The following is a 23,810-nucleotide window of genomic DNA, read 5'->3' as shown; positions in this document are numbered from 1 at the left end:
TTTGATCGAAGTAGGCGTGGTGGATCATAAGGAACTAGCAGTTCACTTAGATACTGCGGAGCAAGACCATTTAATGCCTTAAATGTCAAAAGTTGTATTTTAAAATCAATGCAAAATTTCACGGGGAGCCAATGAAGTGTAGATAAGATAGGGGTGATGTGCTCATATCTTCTTGTTCTAGTGAGGACTTTGCTGCTGCATTCTGAACTAACTGAAGCTTGTTTACGCATCTGGTTGAACAGCCAGGCATTACAGTAGTCCAACCCAAAGGTGATGAAAGCATGGACTATTTTTTCTGCGTCATTTAGTGACAAAATATTCCTTATCTTAGCAATATTTCTGAGGTGAAAGAAAGCTGTCCTGGTGATATTATCTACATGAGCTTCAAATGCTTCATGAAAGACTGGAATGTAGAATCACACCAAGGTCTTTTACTGTTGCACTAGATGTAACAGAAAGGCCATCTAGAGTTACCATGCTTATGGATTATGTTGCCCAGAGGAAGCATGTAGAGGAAAAAAAGCAGTGGGCCTAAACCTGAACCCTGTGGAACACCAAACTCCACTGGAGAGCATGTAGAGTAATCGCCATTTAGATCTAGATACTGATAATGATCAGTCAAGTAGGACCTACAGTGAGGGAAAAAATTATTTGAACCCCAGCTGATTTTGTAAGTTTGCCCACTAACAAAGAAATGATCAGGCTATAATTTCAATGGTAGGTTAATTTGAACAGTGAGACACAACAATGACAAAAAAAATCCAGAAAAATGCGTTTCAAAAAGAGTTATAAATTAATTAGCATTTCCATGAAGGAAATAAGTATTTGATCCCCTATCCGTCAGCAAGATCTCTAGCTCCCAGGTGGATCTTATACAGGTAACGAGCTGACATTGGCAGCCCTCTCAGCTCGTTACCTGTATAAAAGAGACCTGTCCACAGAAGCAATCAATCAATCCAGATTCCAAACTCTTCACCATGGCCAAGACCAAAGAGCTTTCCAAGGATGTCAGGGACAAGATTGTGGACCTACACAAGGCTGGAATGGGCTACAAGACCATCGCCAAGCAGCTGGGTGAGAAGGTGACAACAGTTGGTGCAATTATTCGCAAATGGAAGAAACATAAATTAACTGCCAATCTCCCTTGGTCTGGAGCTCCATGCAAGATCTCACCTCGTGGAGTTTCAATGATAATGAGAACGGTGAGGAATCAGCCAAGAACCACTCGGGAGGAACTTGTCAATGATCTCAAGGCAGCTGGGACCATAGTCACCAAAAAAACAGTTGGTAACACACTACGCCGTGAAGGACTGAAATCCTGCTGTGCCCGCTCGAGAAAGCCCATCTACAGGCCCGTTTGAAGTTTGCCACTGAACATCTGACTGATTCAGAGGAAGACTGGGTGAAAGTGTTGTGGTCAGATAAGACCAAAATCGAGCTCTTTGGCATCAACTCAACTCGCTGTGTTTGGAGGAGGAGGAAGGCTGCCTATGACTCCAAAAACACCATCCCCACTGTCAAATATGGAGGTGGAAACATTATGCTTTGGGGGTGTTTTTCTGCCAAGGGGACAGGACAATTGCACCGCATCAAAGGGAGGATGGATGGGGCCATGTACCGTCAAATGTTGGGTGAGAACCTCCTTCCCTCAGTCAGGGCATTGAAAAGGGTCGTGGTTGGGTACTCCAGCATGACAATGATCCAAAACACATGGCTAAGGCAACAAATCACTGGCTCAAGAAGAAGCATATTAATGGAGTGGCCTAGTCAGTCTCCAGACCTTAATCCCACAGAAAATCTGTGGAGGGAGCTGAAGGTTCGAGTTGCCAAACATTGGAGAGGATCTGCAAAGAGGAGTGGGCCAAAATCCCCCCTGAGATGTGTGCAAACCTTGTGGCCAACTACAAGAAACGGCTGACCTCTGTGATTGCCAACAAAGGTTTTGCCACCAAGTACTAAAGCACGTTTTTCGAAGGGATCAAATACTTCTTTCCTTCGTGGAAATGCAAATTAATTTATAACTCTTTTTGAAACGCATTTTTCTGGATTTTTTTTGTCATTGTTGTGTCTCACTGTTCAAATACACCTACCATTGAAATTATAGACTGATCATTTCTTTGTTAGTGGGCAAACTTACAAAATCAGCTGGGGTTCAAATAATTTTTTCCCTCACTGTAAGCCAGGAGAGGGCCGTTCCCTTAATTCCAACAACAAAGTTTCAGCCCGGCACTTGCCCATCTGTGGGTTTTCCTCCTCTCTCCCTCTGGTCTCCCCCCACCAGTGGTCCTAGCCACTTCTCTCCCTGCTCTCCCAGTCATTGATTGCACATTGGCTCCACCTGTGTTCCCCTCTCCCTACAAAAACTCTCCTTAGTTCTCTCCCCACTGTCAGATCGACGTCTTTTCCCAACCTGCTACCACCCTTGAATGCTTTAGTAGTGCTACTCTTCCAAGCTCTCTTGCCACCTGGGAGTAGCCCACACCTGTTCTTTTATCTAATAATGTTTCTGGTGGACATCACGAAGAGAGGACGTGAAAGCGTTTGTGGTAGACTGTCCCACCTGTGCTCAGTGTACACCATCTTGACAATGCCCTGCAGGTCTGCTTTTTCTTCTGCCTGTTCCCCATTGCCCTTGGTTCCATTTAGACTTTGTTATTGAACTTTTCCATTCACATGGCCATACCCCTATCCTCACTGTACTCAACCTTTATTTCAAAATGGTCCATTTTATTCCCCTGCTGAAACTGCCTTCCACCAAAGAGGCTGAAGATCTGCTCACGCAACATGTTTTCCATGGTCCATTAAACGTTCTTTTGCTCCTGCATATCGTCCAGGTCAATGTGTATGGCTCTACTCAACGGACAGTCCACTCAGGGTCCCCTGCAGAAAACTCTCTCCTACGTTCATCAGCCCATTTCCCATGACCAAGACAATCAACCCTGTGGCAGCCCGTTTCTGTCTCCCCAGACCACTCTGCATTCACCCAACTATCCATGTCTCTAGGGTGAAGCCAGAAGTTGTGTAGAGTGTTCCCTAATAATATTGCCTAAGGGACAAATGTAGATGCAAGGGTGAAAACAACTGGTTCAAGAACAGAGCCCTTTGCACCCCGTGGTTTCCCATTTATCTTTATGAATAAATAGGAAGCAGTCCGAGATTGAATCCCCTAATGAGCCGGTTTTGACCCGCAGGTCATTAGTTTGGCAACGCTGGTTTACAGCAATCTTAATGCATGTTCTAATATGTTCATGCTGATCGAAGGTAAAATTTCTTTGAGCACTCTAGTTGGGATGGGGTCTAAGACAGCAGTCCCCGACCTTTTTTGCGTCACGGACTGGTTTAATGTCAGTCAATATTTTCACGGACTGGCCTTTGAGTAAAAAAATGAGTAAAAATAAAAATGATACGACCACCATAAAAACTGCGTTTTTTGATCAAAATGAGAATTTTGTCGATCAACATGAAGTAGTGAAGCAGTTTTGAAAGCTTCATTGCCTCATTAGAGAGCCGGTTGCCACAGAGTTGGCTTGGTGTGTGGGAACATCCTGTCACAATAAGTCTGTAAAAGACTGAACGGTTTTAGTTTTGATGCATGTATGATGAATGCTGGCTGAGTCATAGCTCCATGATATAATAAGAGAAGAGAACTTTTGAAAGCAGAGACATGATTTAATACCACATTGTTTCTAGTGCCATTTCATGCTGTTTTCTGATTGGTTATTTGGTAGATGTGGGTGTGCAAATATGTTCTGAAATTTCTGATCATGTAAGAATTCTAACACAGGCATGTATTGCTTGTATTGATTTGATCTGGCTCTTTTCTCTTCTAATGTAAAATTAAAATGCTTTACTAATTTTTAACAGACAAGTTTCAGCATCCCTTAATTGTCTGTGTCATTGAGTTTATCCGAGAACTGTAGAGTGCCTTTGCCCCTGTGGGATAAAGAACATTGTGACTATCATGCAGACATTATGCTGATAATTTAAAACAATCATTTGTGAGACCACAGTATCTCTGTTTTTGGCATTCTCACTGCACAGCAAGAAGGCTGTGCATTCAAATAATGACCTGTCTAGCTTGTTCCTTTAGTATGTATGTAGTATGAGTACACCTTCCTAGATAAAGTGGCAAGAAAAAGTTACCTTTGTGTACCTATGAACCTTTTGGAATTTCATGCATGTTCTGCATGAATTTATCATGCCATGTGATCTTCATCCAAGTCAAGAGTATTAACAAATACAATGTGCCCGAACTAATAACACAAAGCAATCCTGATTCTTTTATATCTTTATTGAGAACAACCATCATGGACTGATGAAACTATATTGAACTACTTGGAAAGAACACACAGCACTACAACTGGTGTAAAAAGGGCACAGCATATCATCATGAAAACATCATCTTAAAGTATGGTGGAGGAAACATCATGATTTGGGCCAGCTTGTAGTGATTGAGGGTACCATAAATTCTCAAGTGTTTTAAAAAATTCTGAAAAATGTGAGAATGTACGTCAGTTGAAACTCTGTGGAGGTTGGGTGATGCAAAAGGACAAGGACCCAAAAGACACAACAGTATGACTTCAGAAAAACAGAAGTCAGAGACCTCAACCCAATAGAAATGCTATGAAATGACTTGAAAAGAGCCACACACAGGACGTCCCAAGTATGTGACAGCGCTAAAGCAGAAAAAAAAACAACACACTATTAAGTCTGATCAAAATATTATGACTTAGCGTTTAAAAGTATTGCTGCAGCTTTTGTCAACAGTTAAGTTTTTCATCATGGCCAAACAACAAAACATTGTAAAATATATGTAGGATTTAGCAGAAATTCTAAGAAATGCTTCTTAGAGCAGAGAGGGCTCCATGATTTTAAAAGTCATAGGGTGGAATTTTTTAATTCTTGTGAAAAATAAAGTGAAAGCATGTAGCGGTCTCTCCCCATGCTAATAGTTAATTGTGGTAATGCCACTGTGGATATAAAAATACAATTGACTCAATATTAGTGCTGTCAGTTGATTACAAAAATGAAATCACAATTTTAAAATAGTAGGATTGCTGTATGTAAATGTGTGGTCTCCATTAAGTGCAATAAAGATTTTCTGCTGACTGCCTTACACCTGTAGACTTTTCAGTGTAGAGCATTAAATGTCCATGCATTCTCTAGTAATGGTTGCCCTTGAAGGTAACTTTGTAAGAAGGGTTAGGGGTTAGGTGAATCTGCGATGTCTTGAAGCCCCCAGCCTGCATCCTGTGATGATCCATTTAGCAATTTCTACTGGTTTCCTTGTCTGCTGTGTTTTGTTGCCATAGTTGCCCCATCTGCAGTCAGAAAGAATTTTGAAGATTGTACTTAGTTCAAACCTGGTGTGCTTCAGTGGAAGGACAGTTCATCACTGCATTATGCGTAGTGATGAACTGTGCAAATGTGCAAATGCTGCATTTAACAAACTTAGTTGACATAATTGAAGTGTCCTGTGACTTCGTGGAACAGATGGGAACAAGCTTGACACAGACTGTCCCTAAGGTGACCTTAGCTTAGCCTGAAATATGAAATTCATGAACAACTAAATGCTATCGCAGGAGGAAGCTGTAGAGATGGAGAGAGTTGACGTAAAGTCCAACATGAATTAAAATGTAGGTCATATGTCCCTGCTGTCTCAGAGAACCCATAGGGGCATCTCCTGAAGTTCAATTCAATTCAATTGTATTTGTATGTCATGAATTATGAGGGGGACAAGGCAGGTATGAACGGAAAACAGGATTTATTTGAGAAAACTACAAAAAACAGGGAAACTAAGGGGGGTGTCAACTGACAATACAAAAACAGGCAGAAACACCAGGACAAAGTAACAACAGAAAACTATCAGTGAGACTGGGAACAAAGTAACAAAACAAGACTCCAAAGTATCAAAGAAAACCGCTGCTCAATGGCAGGAAAGCAACTCACTGAAAGACAGGTAACAATGTCCAGAGTTTAGAGGGGGGAACAACGTCCAGAGAATCCAGGGGGAAGCAGACAGGACTGAGAAGGACAAGCAGGAGCAGGCAGGGTTGAGCAGGCAGATTCAGAAACAGGCAGGGTTGATATCAGGCATGGAACACAGGCTGGAAACAGGTTGGGGAATGATGGCTAGGAACAGGCTAGGATGCTCTGACGGAGGTGTCTGGAGTGTCGGCCAAGGAGCGCAACGACGACTTCCGTGTCGACCCGCCTGGAGACAAGACAGGAGCTGTTGTGGTGGTGGAGGCCGTGGAGGCCGGAACAGGAGCTGTTGCGGTGGTCAGAGCAGCGGTGATCGCAGCAACCAGGGTAGCGGCGACCGTGATGACAGAAACAGGATCGACAACAGGAGCAGGAGTGAGGACAGGAGCCAGGATGACTGCAGCAGTAAGCGCGAGTTCAGGAACCGCTGCGGTGACAGGAGCTGTGGCGGGGGCCGCTGCGGTCACAGGACCTGGAGCCGGGGCCGCTGCGGTGACAGGAGCTAAAGCCGGGAAAAACTTCCTGAGAAGGCAACAGGAAGAAACCTTGAGAGGAACCAGACTCAACAGGGAACCCATCCTCATATGGATGATTACATGCTATGTGTTAAGCAGCAGGCAGTCCAGTAACACCTCTCTGGCAGTCCAGGCCTTTCATCATCATGATTACAAATATAAAGATACAAACTGTACCAGTCACTGTTGCCAAAATTAAAATAATATTTCAGTATGCGGAACACTTGTGTTTTTTTTATTTGAGTACAAAAACAACAGCACATACTGTAACCTTTGTAGGTAAGAACAGTAAACCGTTGAAAAAAACTGAACTGCAGACCCACTTATCCACCCTGACATCTTGTTCAATTCAGATGCATGTTGCATCTACATTGTATATTGCATGCAAGTGAAATACTTACAACCTACAGATGAAATGAATTCTGTTTATTGCTGACTTATGTCAACTTGTACAAGAAATTCTAGTCTTTTTGTTTTAATTCACTAATACTTAGGCATTATATGTGATGCTATGTAACACAGTTGCAACACATAAAACTGAAATTACAATGTGCACTGCAAATGTGAAGGTTTGAAAGAGTGTTATTTGATAGTAGTAATGTTTTTCTTTTTTGTTCTCTTTCACTTTAGCAGTGCAATATGCAGTTGATGGGACACTTAGGATGAAAGTTGAAATTAAACATGATTAAATGTATTTCACATGTTGTTTGCCTATTTTCCAAACCTTCAAACATAGAAGATAGACAGGATTTCAAAACCAAAGCTTCAAAGCCATTGTTTCCTGAATTCTGGTGACCTAAAAAGAAGGGGGAAAAAAACAATGATTGAAGTGAAGTACACGACTTCTGCCATTTGCATGTTTCTCTGATACTAGGTAGAAGTGGTACTTACATGCATTAAGGTGTAATACAGCTGTATTGTTGTCCAGTTGTAAAAAAACAATAATCTTATGATGCACAGTACCAGGAATAGATTGTGATAACGACTTTGGGGAAAGGTGTGAAATTGTATCATAAATCTAGAGAAATATGGTAGAATTCTGATTGCAGGATAAAATGAGGAGAGGGTAGTGAACAATGGGACTTTCCTGGGATCATCGTGAGAATTGGCAAGAACAGTTGTATGCATATTCTTTACTGGTTTGAGTTTGATATCTTGCTAAAGTACTTTAGCAACTAAGTACTATTATCAACTAAGCTTAATGGCTTAAGGGTGTTTATTAATTACTGAGAGGACTGAACTAAGGCTGCAACTAAAGCTTCTTTCTTTTTCTTTTACTGATTAATATATTAATTGTCCTTACATTTGTCTCTCCACTCTGCTTCCATTTAATTGCATGCAAAAACAGGCTGCCAGGCTGACCTGTTATGACTGTAATCTGTTATTTAAGTAAGCGATTACTCTTAGTAAAAGCAATATTGCATGCAGCATTTTTAATAGCATTCAATCACCACATCTATTGTATTGCACATACTGTACATCTAACAATTTGATGTGATCACTTAGGACTTGTGATACAGTAGAACTAAAACTAAACTAAACCAGGCTAAACCAGAACTAAAACAGGCCCCTCCCTGATCTGCCACCTTACTGTGGTGGAGGGGTTTGCGTGCCCGAATGACCCTAGGAGCTATGTTGCCGGGGGCTTAAGCCCCTGGTAGGGTCTCCCAAGGCAAACAGGTCCTAGGCGACGGTCCAGACTAAGAGCAGTTCAGAAACCCCTTATGATGAGTAAAAAATTAAGGTCGGGTACGTCGCCCGGATTGGCATCACCGGGGCCCCACCCTGGAGCCAGGCCTGGGGTTGGGGCACGTAGACGAGCACCTGGTGGCCGGGATCTCTCTCACGGGACCCGGCCGGGCGCAGCCCGAGGGAGCGACGTGGGACCGCCTTCCCGTAGGCCCACCACCCGCAGGAAGGCGCATAGGGGGTCGGTGCAGTGTGGATTGGGTGCTTCGACAACCCAATCCCTGGACAAGGAATCTGGCAATTTGGACATGGAATGTAATCTCACTGGGTGGAAAGGAGCCTGAACTTGTGTTGGAGGTTGAGCGGTACCGGCTAGAGATAGTTGGGCTCACTTCCACAGACAGTCTGGGCTCTGGAACACAACTCCTTGAGAGAGGTTGGACTCTCTTCTACTCTGGAGTTGCCCATGGTGAGAGGCGGCGGGCAGAGGTGGGCTTGCTTATAGCCCCCCAGCTCAGCTGCCATGTGTTGGAGTTTTCCCCGATGGATGAGAGAGTTGTTTCCCTGCGCCTTTGGGTAGGGGATAGGTCTCTCACTGTTGTTTGTGCCTGTGGGCCAAATAGCAGTGTAGAGTACCCGGCTTTCATTGGGTCTCTGGAAGGGGTACTGGAAAGTGCTCCGCCTGGGGACTCTGTCGTCCTACTGGGGGATTTCAACGCCCACGTGGGCAATGACAGTGATACCTGGAGGGGCGTGATTGGATCTGAACCCGAGTGGTGTTTTGTTATTGGACTTCTGTGCTAGTCAGTTTTCTAGTGTTTTCCACCTCCATTGTCAATGCGGCTGTTCGGAGCTGTGGCCGTAGGGTCTCTGGTGCCTGTCGTGGCGGCAATCCCCGAGCTCGGTGGTGGACACAGGAAGTAAGGGAAGCTGTCAAGCTGAAGAAGGAGTCTTATCAGGCCTGGTTGACCTGTGGGACTCCTGACACAGCTGATGGGTATCGGCAGGCCAAACGTGCTGCAGCCCGCGCGGTCACAGAGGCAAAAACTCGGGCCTGGGAGAAGTTCGGCGAGGCCATGGAGGAGGACTATTGGTCTGCCTCAAGGAAATTCTGGCAAACCGTCCGGCGCCTCAGAAGGGGAAAGCAGTTTTCAAAGGAATACTTTGAGGATCTCCTCAACCCCGTCGACACGCCTTCTGTTGAGGAAGCAGAGGCTGGGGACTCAGTGGCTGACTCGTCTATTTCCCTGGTCGAAGTCACTGAGATAGTCAGTAAGCTCCTCGGTGGCAAGGCACCAGGGGTGGATGAAATTCACCCTGAGTACCTTAAGTCTCTGGATGTTGTAAAGCTGTCTTGGTTGACACGCCTTTGCAGCATCGCGTGGAGATTAGGGACAGTACCTCTGGACTGGCAGACCGGGGTGGTGGTTCCTCTTTTTAAAAAGGGGGACCGGAGGGTGTGTTCCAACTATAGGGGGATCACACTCCTTAGCCTCCCTGGGAAAGTCTATGCCAGAGTGCTGGAGAGGAGAATTAGGCCGCTAGTCGAACCTCGGATCCAGGAGGAACAATGCGGTTTTCATCCTGGCCGTGGAAAACTGGACCAGCTCCATACTCTTGCCAGGGTGCTCGAGGGTTCATGGGAGTTCGCCCATCCAGTCTACATGTGTTTTGTGGACTTGGAGAAGGCGTTTGACCGTGTACCTTGTGGCATCCTGTGGGAGGTACTTCGAGAATACGGGATTCGGAGCCCTTTGTTAAGGGAGTAGGAGCTTGGTTCGCATTGCCGGCAGTAAGTCAGACTTGTTCCCGGTGCACGTTGGACTCTGACAGGGCTGCCCTTTGTCACCGATCCTGTTCATTACTTTTATGGACAGGATTTCTAGGCGCAGCCAGGGACCGGAGGGAATCCGGTTTGGGGACCACAGGATCTCATCTCTGCTTTTTGCAGATGATATTGTCCTGTTGGCCTCATCAGACTGGGACCTCCAGCAGGCACTGGGGCGGTTTGCAGCCGAGTGTGAAAGGGCTGGGATGAGAATCAGCACCCCCAAGTCCGAGGCCATGGTTCTCACCCAGAAAAAGGTGGCTTGCACCCTCCAGGTTGGGGGGGAGATCCTCCCTCAAGTGGAGGAGTTTAAGTATCTTGGGGTCTTGTTCAAGAGTGAGGGAAAAAGGGAGCGTGAGATTGACAGACGGATTGGTGCATCAGCAGCAGTAATGCGGTCGGTGTACCAGTCCGTCGTGGTGAAAAAGGAGCTGAGCCTGCCCTCACCTATGGCCATGAGCTTTGGGTCATGACCGAAAGGACAAGGTCGCGGATAGATGCGGCCGAAATGAGTTTCCTCCGCAGAGTGGCTGGGCGCACCCTTAGTGATAGGGTGTTAAGCTGCTCCCCCCGCGACCTGGCCCCGGATAAGCAGTGGAAAATGGATGGATGGATGGAGAACTAAAACTAATAAGTGATGTGGTTACACAATAATTTTTATTCTTATATTATATCATTGTACATGCTCAACACAGAATCAAACACATTATCTGTGGCAAATTCAAGATCTTTCTCTTTTTTGTTCATTTATCTATTGATATAAAATAATAAAAGAAATGAAAATGTATCAATCCATTGGAGGCCTTAGTGGTTACATATCTACAGTACCTTTGGTTTATTTAGCAAGGCTGTGTGTTCTTGATATGGCTGCAGTATCTATATCATGCACATTTCTAAATGTCCTTTAGTGTGTTCTTCCTTTTTTCCTCCCTGTGTCCTATATATTTCTTAAACACTGTCTGCTGTTTGGATGATCTACAGACAAAAGCAGCCTCTCTCAAACAAGCCTTAAGTCATACCGCTGTGCTTTTCTTTCATGTGCAGCCATGCTGTTTATCACTTTGATGTCAGATACGTTCTTTTCTTTTTTGCAAGTGAACACTTTACACTTCACCTGCAAAACTGTCCAGATGGATGGCAGGGAGCATGCGTGTGTTCCCATGCCATCTGCTCATTATCTGCATGGACCCCCTCTCCTAGCTTAAATGGAGCCAGTGCCTGCTATTGGCCCTCTGGGGACTGAGTTGTACAAGACACACATACTGTATGAGGATAGGCATAAATGGCTAGTTGTCTGAGGCTCAATAAAAACAGCCAGCTACAGTTAGGGTTGCATATGATCAGATGTGTTTATGCAAAATCCACCCTAGAACAACTTAAAGAGAAAATGTGTCTTGTTATTAACTCTAGATTAATGTTCTCTGGGGTCCTAGTGGGATTCAGAAATAATGACATGTACTGCTTACAGATCTTTTACTGATTATGGGAGAGTCTGACCTGTGCAAAGTCTTCTATCATCAGGGAAAAGAAAAATCATTGATGGAATAACCTGATTGTTCAGTATATTCATGTAGTCAGCTGACCTCATTCTTTGGCCATATAACATTGCTGAACCTAGACCTAACCAACTACAGCAATCCCAGATCATAGTACTGCCCCTACAGCAGGTGAAGTGATGCACCCATCATGGCTAAACTTTAACAAATGAGGGTCACTTTGCATGTGCAACATACGACACTACTGCATTTCATCACTTTGTGATTCACCAGCTTTAGTTTTTACAACACAAATGACAGATAGTAAACCACAGATTAATGTGTGAGAAAGTCAGCATGAATACCATAAGTGACATAATCACAAAGTGTCATATTAGTTACGGTCCCATGCCCACCTCTCATAATGCTTTTAAAGGACACCGCTCCAACCACTATTGATTTGGCTTTGTGCAACTATGGAAAAGTTTTATATAAGCCTTAGCTGAACCGTGGATTAGATTATTTGCTTCTACCCCTTGATATGGCCAGCAGGAGATAAACTTAAAAATCATTGCTTACGGCATGTGAAGCATATTTGTTTAAGTAGACACTGATGTTTGTAAAAAAAGATAACTGATTTTTTAAACTTAGTACTTCAGTAGTTGACACATTACATAACTTCACATAACTAACTTCAGTTAGTTCAGTTAGGCTTAGGCATCATTTTCATTTCATAGCTTGCTAAAGCTAGGGGTAAAGGGAAGCATCATGCCTTGGGATTAAATAACTATTAGCATTGAAGACATCACTGTGCATCATCACAGTGCTAACATACAGTTGTGATCATGGTTAAAAGAAATTGGATGTTTCAAACCCTTTGGGTTAAAAACCTAGGCTTCTTGTGTTAAATATTTCCTGCTCCAATTTAGCTCCAATATTGCTCACACCATGATCTGGAAAAATGCCCAAGCTTGACCCCAGAATACACCTTTTCACACACACACAACACTTTTCAGTGGTCGTTCAGCTCAAAAACTGAGTTCTTAATGTACTTTAGAAAGCAGACTCAAAGGTCATACAGGTGTCCTGTTCCTGTCAAAATAACATGGTAATCTGGAACAAAAAAGGAAGGTTGATGACATGGTTTACATATAGTCATTTGGCTTTTATTCAAAGCAACTTACAAGTGAGGTACAAAACAAAATGTCTAAGCCAAAGACATTATGTTTTTTTGGACTGAGTGGTTGCAGTACATAATCAGAATTGAGCTGTGACTGTTAATATGTGGAAGTTTTGAACAGGGGAGTGGAGCAGGTGAACACAGAGGAGCAGAAATTCTCACCGCTCCACTCCACTCACATGATCTGATCCTCTTGTGTCTTTGAGTACCTCCTGTCAGAATTCTTCTGTTTTCAGAGGATGGGTCTTAAACCCACTATAGTGATTATTGACATTGCTGCATGATCAGCCACAGTGTGAAGGAAACCAAATTACAATCTTTTAAAAACACTTATACACTTATATGCACATATATGCCATAGGACAGACTTGAGTGAATAGTCATTTTTTAGACATCTATGTAAGTAAGGCACATTATCCATGTACACTTTTCAACACCCGCCACCCTCTCAGGTTAGTAGCCACCACTCTGTTCATGGCTGCTTGAACAGCCATGACAGGATTATGTCTGTTGTGAGGCACCAAATTACCAGAGAGCATTCAAGCTAGTCACAGCTTTTCTCACCGGATCATTTTAGACCTCTGTGCCGATCCGATATCTCAGGAATGCACTAAGGGAATGTCTTGAGATTTGGCACAAATGTCCACTTGGACTCAAAGATGACCTGATTGCATTTTGATGGTCAAAGGTCAAGATCACTGTGACATTGCATCCATACTAATCTTGTGAATTTGATATGTCAGCAAGGCCTTCAGGGAATTCGAGCAAATCTGAAAAAAGAATCCACTTGGAATAAAGTATGAATTGTTCAGATTTTGGTGGTCAAAGGTCAAGGTCATTGTGAACTCATGTCTGTCTTGTGTTTGTCAACACTTTATCTCAGTATACCTTAAAGAAATGTCCTCTTTGACTAATAAATGAAATGATTAGAATAGGAAGACAAGGAAGACATGCATGTGAACTGCAATTTCACTGGTTGGTGGAGGCAACTGTGAGAATGTTATTCTTAGCAAAACTCTATCAGAGCAATGAGACTACAGGCGCGTTTAGTTGAGAGAGTGTATATACAATATATTAGGGGTAGGCGATATAGCCTCAAAATTGTATCACTAAATTTTAAGGAAATGTGTGATATAGAAAAAAATACTGAAGAGTATGTTATTGGTGATTGCAGCCTGAAGACAGCAGGATCCTTCTTTTCCAGGTTTTCTGTTATATAATTTGTGATTTACTTAAGAATAAATTTTCAGGTTTTATTGCATAGCTCTAATTCAACTTTCTTTTGAAATATGACATAGCATAACCAGCACATTACAACATATCAATATGTCACATCAGATAATCTGGGTATGATTGTAGCCAATGTCCTTTTGGAATATAGATATACATATTTGGAATAGTTTTGTCTTGGGTGTGATTTCTGCTTCTCCTCATCTGAAATATGTTCACACAGTGGTGTACACACACGAATGGGCCCTCATGTCAACCTAATACCATGTCAATGAGTGTGAAATTGACCCTGAGCCTCTTATTGATCTTTACCTCCCCATTTCTTGCTACAAGAGTATATGTTGTACAATCTGTCAAACAAGATGCAGATATTTTTCTGTCACTGCCTGCTTCAGCTTTATGTGGTGCACGGCACTTTTCATATATTGTGTACGATAGGCGATATACAGTAATTAGTAGTGACTCACCAAGGTTTCTATAAAACCATGGAAGGGTTATAGAGCAAACTGCGGTGAACGCTGTAGATGAGAGGGTGGCTTAGTGATTTGTCTTAATGTCATCATCCATCTCTCAACATTTTAGTTACTTTCACTATACTAGGAAAGTATGGTAATATAATAAGGTTATGTTGACTATACATTAATACAGAACATATAAATAAAATGTTATGAAAATAAATCAAAACTGTTGTGTAACCCTAACCAAAGTGCTTTTCTTGATTAAATCCAACGGCACACAGGAATCTGGAGTTTAATTCTGTCAGTTGTCAATCCTGCTTATTATACTTGCTCCAAACACTCCAACAACCTCCTTGTGACTTGCTTTTTGTTAGATTTGTTCAGAAAATACAATATGTTGCATTAGAACATAATCATCAATATGATTACATTCTCACTGAATGAAACTAAGAGCATGTTCATTCATGACAACATTTTCCAATCTTTAATCAGGTTTACACAGCTATTTGCCCTGCTGCAACTACAACAGCTGGTGCGGCTGAAAATGCCCACACAGACCATGCAGTTAAAGACACAATTAAACCAGAACCATTACATAAGTTCTAAAAGTCCTCACCTAGTGTGTGTGGAAGTAGAAATAAATAAAGTAAAATACATGTCTTTGTTTTACTTGTTTTACTCAAGTCTAAAGGCCACAGCATTAAAACAAGGCTTTACAAAAGATTGTTATTCTGAGTCACTGGTACAGTAGCTGTGAAATAAATAAAACTCACACTCTTTAAATGACAGATCCTGATCATGGGGATAGTTTTATCAAAACTAACTGAATTTTGTCAACAAAAAAATGTATGATAATTATTCAGTGGCAACGGTTGATTTAATTACTATATTATAAGAACAACCATAATAAAGAAAATAGAACAAAAATTATGACCAGATTACTTTAGCACAGACAAAAGAATAGTTTGTCTTTAGACTATATTGCTCAGTGTCTCAATCTGAAAGCAAGTTTTCTTTTTTAAACAATGATTTGCATTGATCCATCTGAATGTGCTAATCCTCTCTGTGTCCGTACGTCTTTCTCATCTTTTGCTTGTGTACAGCTTTGCAAACTCGCAACCACAAAGCTCAGTACTTGAGCCACACTTATGACAACTCATACCTGTAGTTTATGTTAAATTTAGTTAAACAAAGCCACCAAACTGCCATAATATTACTACTAGCTGGCGGTTTTAATGTTGCGATGTACTGGTGTCTCTGACAGGTCTGCAGGTACACAGCCTAAGACTTGCAGTCAAGTCCAGAGTAACGTGCCAGGTTGGGTTTAGGCAAGAAAAGTGTTTTGGTTAGGGTTGCTTGTTGTTCTGACACCTGTCAATCAGAGCAACAGTAAAATTAAACCACCGGATCAATCATGTTGTCTTACTGTTTTTCGGTGTAATCACAAAATGTCCCAGGTTGTACTGGGACACTGACACTAACACTGTATCACAATGACATTTTTCTTGGTCATAGTCCCCAACTTTTATTGGCCATTATTGATTGATCTATATTGTCAAAAAAAGATCATCCAAGAGGGTAAATACTTTTTAAAGGCACTGTTTGTCTCACAGTCATGTTATTGATAAAGGGCAGCAGCTCTTGTCCTTGACTCATGTTGAAAAATGAAAGAAACACATTTATGTATATGAGTAAATGCTTCTGAGAAGTTCCTGTGCTGAATATTAGACATTATAACATTTAGACTGATGTTATCATTTCTTATTTTCTTTAGTGTCTTTAATTATCATTTTATGTACAGTTCATTTAGATATTTAGATGTCTCGATAGCTGGCTAGGCTCCGTTTTACAGTTGGTGCTGTGTGCGTTGCATTTGCAGTGACAAATATGATACAATATGGCACGTTATGTAAGTCAAGTTCCACTTAACAGCACATTTTGCTTTAGGTTACTCCTAGGCAGTACATTATAAATGGATTCAGTGTTACAATCCAGACTGTGGCCTTGGAGTCCTTTCCAGACATGTAACATCTGAAACCATCAGCCCTAAACATGCACTCCACACTTCTCCCATTACTTCCTGGCAGGAAGTCGTCCCATTGGTCCCTCATTCTGGTTAATGGTGGCTGAGTGGCTCTCAGCCCACTTGTATAATGACCTGTAATGCATAAAACCTAACCTACTGGGTCATTTTCTTCCTCTCTCAATCCTAATGTACATTTGAGAGTCCCTTCCAAGTGTGTCATTCAGTCCAAAATGTGATGTGTGAAAAAAAAAATGAAAAGGAGAAAATCCAGAATAGCGGTGAAATAGATGGTATTATGGTTTATGCAGGGCTGCCGATGATGACTGCTTGTTGTTACAGACAGAATATATTACAGAACAGCAACACATAGAGGCTGTAAACAGAAGAAAAGGAGGAATATCTGAGACCTACAGTATGGGTCTTGTTTCACTCTCCATCCTGGCAGTCTTTGGCCCCATTGATACAGCAGCATTTCATTAATGTAAATAATTTCATAATCATCTAAGCTGTTAGAGCTCTCCCATTGTGTTTATTCCCTAACACAAAACTTAACTCCAACATAATTGCTTTTCTTTTGCTGATGAATTTAAGGAGTCTTTTGGAACAGGTTTCTTTTTCTGAGTAGTACCCAAACACACTAGTAGGAGAATCATCAGATAATGAACTCACATCTTTTGTCTTTTTCTGACACATGCATGCCTGCACACACACACACACACACACACACACACACACACACACACACACACACACACACACACACACACAAACATCTGGTTCTCTCCCTCAGCATACAGAAAACACACAGCTCTCTCTTGGCATCAGTAATGATTGGTGATTGTTTGGTATACAGAATAATTCTCGACATTGCCAGCAGTTACTCTAAGAGTTTTGTAAACAAGTCTATTTGGAAAGACATCAGAGAAGTTTTTGGACAAAAGCTTCTCATATATGATTCATTTCATCTGGCTCTATCCTTGAGATGTTTGATTGTGCTGTGTGAAAGAGCCTTAAGAGACATTATTGAAAGTGCAGGACACAATACATGAGTATTTCTAGGGGGGAATATATTTACCAAATGTATCTATTCTGCTCAATAAAACTGTGCAGGAATGCACATCATCTGTGTCTGAGTTCTTGAAATTAACCTCTCAGATAGATAATATAACAGGGAGTTTTTCCTTGCCACCGTCGCCCTCAGCTTGCTCATCAGGGACAATCTCATTTCATGATTCATACACATTCACTGTTCATGTACTGTTCTTTGGTTGTGTAAAGCTGCTTTGTGACAATGTCAATTGTAAAAAGCGCTCTACAAATAAAATTGAATTGAATTGAATAATCCTAAAATCAATAAAACCCTACAGAGATTCAACAACTCCTCCAGGATGTCACATCAGTAAGTGCCATTGCCAGAAAGTTTGCTGTGTCTCCCAGCACAGTCTCAAGAGCACAGAAAAGATTTCAGGAGACAGGTAGTTACTCTAGGATAGCTGGACAGGGCAGTAGAAGGTCTTTAACCCATCAGCAGGACCAGTATCTGCTCCTTTGTGCATGGAGGAACAAGATGAGCACTGTCAGAGCCCTACAAAATGACCTCCAGCAGGCCACTTCATGAGGCTAGCCTGAGGGCCGACGTCCTCTAATGGGCCCTTTGCTCACTGCCCAGCACATGGAGCTTAATTGGCATTTGCCATAAAAGACTAGAATTGGCAGGTCTGCCACTGGGCCCCTGTGCGTCTCACAGATGAGAGCAGGTTCACCCTGAACACGTGACAGACTGGCTGTGGAAAATGTTATGCTGCCTGTAACATCATTGAGCATGACTGGTTTGGTGGTGGGTCAGTGATGGTCTGAGGAGGCATATTAATGGAGGGACGCACAGACCTCTACAGGCTAGACAACAACATCCTGAGTGCCATTAGGTATCAGGATGAAATCCTTGGACCCACTGTCAGACCCTACACTAGTGCAGTGGGTCTTGGGTTGCTCCTGATGACAACAATGCCCAGCCTCATGTCATGAAAGTATGCTGCAGTTCCTCGAGGATGAAGGAATTGATACTATTGATTGAACCCCACGCTCGCCTGAACTAAATATCGAATAGAATAGAACATCTCTGAGATATTATGTTTTACTCGATCCAATGCCACCAGGTTAGGCCTGCATACAAGCACTTGGAGGCCATAGAAAGTACTGAGTACCATTTTGAGATTGAAATCCCAAGTGTTTCTTTAATTTTTTTGAGCAGTGTATTATGTTCTTTCTCATTTCAAAATGTTTTCCCTCATTTCTGTGAGGAAATATCTTGCTAATAGGACAATATTCTATACATTTTATATAAAAAGTAAAATTACCTCATGATAATTTATAAATAGCTTTGTAATAGCTATTTGTGGCATCAGCATATTGACGCTGCATCTATAAATAGGCAGTTCCAAAACCATTATTTATTGAAAACAGTATTTACATTCTCTTTCATTGCATCTTCTATTTTAGTCACAACCATGAGTCAGCAATAACAAACAAACTTGTGTTTTTCTTTGTGTGAACTAATGAATTCAACTGAAGTCTAAACATAATCCCGTGCACTGTTAGTAATTTTTATGTGACTTCTCATTTTTGAAAGAAGCTCATTATAAATCTGTAGCTTGTAATTAAAAATTGTGCATGTGGGTCTGTCCAATATACGATTTGAGCTGCCTATGAATTTTGGGGGAAACAAGAGGCATATCCTCAGTGAGGATTAACTCTGGTTCAAAAGTGTAACTAATTACTTTCGGCCCTGCAAGTTGAGGCTACACTCCATGTGTATCAATGAATATCATTAGATGAGAGACTGAGTTAACTAAGATGTACTGTTATCACACTATAGCTGAAGATGAGGAGCATGCGCACATGCACATATACAGCACATTCCAAACATATTGAAACAACAAGGCCAATTGATTTGTTTTTGCTGCTGTTTGGGGTTGAAAATCTAAATATAAACATGAGTTTAATGTTCTCAAATCTAGCTTTTATTTGAGTGTATTTGAACAGGTTGCACAGAGATAACTGGGTTAAGCACAAAAATTTTAGTTAAAAAAATTATATAAGTACTTCCTGAAACAGGCTTGCTGCAACACACAATCAGTTGACATCACTGTGCAAATTATATATGTCTATAACTGCCCACTTTATACCGGAAGGCGGCAGTGGTTTTGATGAAGCTCCTTTCACTTAGTTTGGAGATTCCCCCAATAACTTATTAAGGTTTTCTGAAGTAAGCAAAAGTCAACTGAGCTTATGCGTTAACTCACCTTTGTTTGTTGGTTATTCAGGATATTTATTGCTCTGAATCCCTCTTGCTGCCTAATATATCCCAGCACTTTACAGGTGAAATAATCAATATAATTCACTTTAACTGCCACGACTGACTAATGAATATAATGAAAACACTGCAAGGGATCGAAAAGAATAACCAATCAAAGTAAATAAACAAATATAGAGCAAATTCGAAAGTCATAATGTTACAGTTCCTCCCTTCATCCCCATTCAGTTTGGTTTTGGTTTTGTTTTGTCACCTGGTCTTACTTCACTCCCTATAGCCACTTCCTGTTTTCTCTTATTTGGACTTCCCTCCACTCTCCGGCTCCCTAATCACTGATTTGTTATACCTGTTAGTCCTTGTTGCTTTATAAGCTCCCCTCAGTCTTCCATTCATTGCTGGTTTGTTGGACTCCACATGGGATTCCATGTTAGTTTGTAGAACTTCTCCACTCGGTAGTTTGTTCGTTTATTGATTGGACTTCATCACACGTCTGTTTGTTGGATTACCCTGGACTCTCATGACTTGTTTGTTTGTTTGTTTGTTCGTCTACTGCACTACATCTCTGTTTGTTCATCAGTTGGATTACTCTGGACTTACTGTATCACAGTATGGTATGGGAGTTGCACTATGGCAGACAGAGGGAGCCTTCAGAGAGTAGTTAAATCAGCACAAAAGATCATAGGCTGCCCTCTCCCCTTCCTGTCTCCCTGTGTGTTAGTTTGTATTTTGTCTGCCTCAGTACTTTAATTTTGTTGTTACTTGCAGGTTTAGTCTGTATGTTAGTTAGTATATTTGCCTGCGTCGGTGCAGTGTCTTTTGTTGTCACTTTGTTCTTCCTTTGTTTGTTACTTTGCTGTTTGTGTTTTGGATCTCTTTATGTTGTTACTTTGTTTCATTTTAGTCGTGATTGTTTGGTTTTTCCCCAGTTTGGTTGGTTCCCTGAGTTCCCTTCTTTGGACCGGTTTGAAAATAAACCTTTTTATCTTTACTCGTTTGCCCCTGTTTGTCAGTTTGTAATACATAATCAATAAATGAACAAAAAAAGATAATACAGAAGTTGGTTAAGTCATTCAGCGCACCTATAGAGGTTAAGTTTTATTTACAGTAACATATGCTGCATGATAAAATAATATACCAGGCTCTTCTCAGTTATCACAGTTGTCATAAATTACACAGTGTGAGTGATAAACAGAATCATGACATAAAAGCTTAATTGAAATAAACCTGAATTACTCTTCCTGCCTAAACATCTTCCTGACATCTTGGTGAATAATCTTAAAAGGTTTAATGTTATGTGTTATGTTAGAGTTTTAGCAGCAATGGTCGTCATCAGTGTTGGGTTGAAAAGTATGGGTGGAATGGAAGAGATTAATGTGTACACAGAGATACAGTACACACCCACAGCACAAGTGGAATAAAGCAACAGAGTGGGAGTTGGAATGGAAGGACTGAGGTGAAAAAAAGGAAAAGAAAAAAAGAAACGAATGGGTGAAGTGGTATAGAGAAGAGGAATTACATCTCTGTTGCATTGACTGGCCCGTAGCTCTTCGTGCCTTTGCTATCATTGTGTCCTCCTCCCACTGCTCTTCTGATTTTAATTGCCATAGCCTCATGCATATTCACAACAATTGTCAAAGTCCTTAGCTGGTAAAAGATTGAGGTATATGGCCATTTTGCATAGAAATTGTGCATTTGATTTGGTAGGAGCGACAACTGGTAGACAACTGGTAGAGTCACATTCTGGTAGAAATCTTCTGTATGTCCCCGATGTCAGAATGACTACTAGAGGTGACAGAGCCTTTTCAGTTAGAGCCCCTAAACTCTGGAACAGCTTACCCGAGCATATAAGATCAGCTGACTCAGTAACATCTTTTAAAACTCTCCTTAAAACATACCTCTACCGGCGAGCCTTTTGCGATCTTCTGTAAGCTAAAACAAATCTGTCCTTGGGAAGACTCTCCATTAGATTACAATGTCTTTACGTTGGAACTGGTCTCCCCAAGGACCGATGTGGTAGTTGTTTGTATTATTGTTTTGTTTGTATAGCTGTTTCCTGCTCCCCAACCGGTCGAGGCAGATGGCCGTTTAACTTGAGCCTGGTTCTGCTGGAGGTTTCTTCCCCTAGGGGGAGTTTTTCCTCTCCACTGTTTGCCTAGTGCTTGCTCAAGTTGATCTTGTTGGGCTACATGTGTTTCTTGTCTGTCTTGTGAAGCACTTTGTAACATATGTTTAGAAAAGTGCTCTATAAATAAATTTATTATTATTTATTTATTATAACTAGCTCATGCTGCTTCACTTTAGGACCCTAAATCTGGGAAATATGTGGAATTATGCACATGTTCAGAATAGGAGGGGTGATACAGACTGTTACTAGTTCCAAATGTTGTTACTTAATTTGAAGAGATTAAAAAATCAGTTATTAAGACACAATGTGGTTCACATGTCCTGAACCTCAGGATTACAACAATACAGCGTGTACCAGGTTAAGGAACACAAAAATGAACACAATATTTAAAAAACTGTCATAAATTGGTCAATAAACAATTGTTACATTTTGCTACATTTTAGGCATCCTATTCATCTAATCAGTCCTGCAGATCTAATTGCGTTATTCTTGAGTCCAAGTGGATAAAGTGGCAAAAAAAATAAAAAAAATCCCTCAAGGCAAGGTTTTCTTTTTTTTGTTGTTCTTGAAATAATGCATTCGTGAGAATGGGATGAGTAGATGAACATGCTGCAAACGTAATGCCTCTGGTCTCTGGTGCAGTTGCACTGGTGGTTGAAAGTGAATAATCTTCTCCTTTCAGTTATGGACATGTAAGAAGGAGGTTACGCTGCAAATCACCATCTCATCTCATCTAAATCAATTCTCAGGATGAAAGAATAATGAATGATTGCATGGTGGTAGTTTCACATACATCCAGCACTTTGGAGGTGATATCAATAGTAACAATCAATTTTTCACTTTGTATTCTCAGATATCAGCCTTATTTCATCTACACACTGCACGACCAGAGTTGCGTTATCACGTTATCATCTTATTCATCTATCTTATTTATTTATATTTTTTAATAACATTTACAGTATTGTGGTATGGGCACTTTAGAAGGTGGTATTTTGAAATGTCTTGGAAAAAAAAAATACCTTTTTCAAACTGATGTAAACAATATATTACATGATCTGACTGTTATGTGAAAACACCTACTGCTGCTACTACTACTAAGAATAATATCAAATAATGTGTTCTGTTTTTTCAGTAATTGACTCAGTCTTTTTTAACGTGGGGAAAAGTTAAGAGTTCACCTCCCTCGGCCATCATACACAGCTGGCTGACTACTCTCACCAACAGCAGGAGGAGGGGGGGTTGTGTTACTCTACACTAGACACAGCCTTAGTAATACGACACTTTCTGTTTTTTGTCAAGTTCTGTTTTTCAAACCTTGGTATACATTGAAACCAGAAACCAGCCCATGCCTAATGTGCACAACAAGATGTGGACAATCTATGCTATTCGATTAGAGGGCTGGGTTTATGCATAGTAAGCAAGAATTGCATGAGGATGATTTAATCAGTTGATGAATGAGTTGCTTAGATCCAGAGCAGAATCATTGTGGTCTAAACCAGACCACCGGAGCAAAAAGCAACATCCTAAACTTTTATGATGAGCTATACTTTCATCCACTCATTAGTATACAGTACATATACACACAGTGTATGCTTCTAATAGCTTATCTTCACTCTGTTCTCATGTGTTCTCATCAATAATTGCCATGACCTTCCTGCAAAGGCAGTAAAGTGCTCAATATCTACACTGACAAGTGAAAAACTGCATGTGTGTGTACTCCCCATGTACAGACAGCACATTTGTATAGATAGAGATAGAGATTATCTAGGTTCATAACATGCTTTATACCTGTGAATAAGCAATCACCAGCTAGGGTTGTTTTGGGTTGTGCCTATTGATGGCACGTAGTGACCTGCAGTGACTTCCCCACTCAAAAAACATTTATGAATTCTGTGTAATCAATGCATTTGATGTCTCTCACTGAAATATGTATGATTGACATATCAAAGCCAAATATGTATGCTGTGTTCATTCTCATCCTCTGAA

This window comes from Anabas testudineus, chromosome 5, assembly GCF_900324465.2.
Source record: "Anabas testudineus chromosome 5, fAnaTes1.2, whole genome shotgun sequence".
Classification (NCBI taxonomy): Eukaryota; Metazoa; Chordata; class Actinopteri; order Anabantiformes; family Anabantidae; genus Anabas; species Anabas testudineus.
This window is presented reverse-complemented; position numbering follows the sequence as displayed.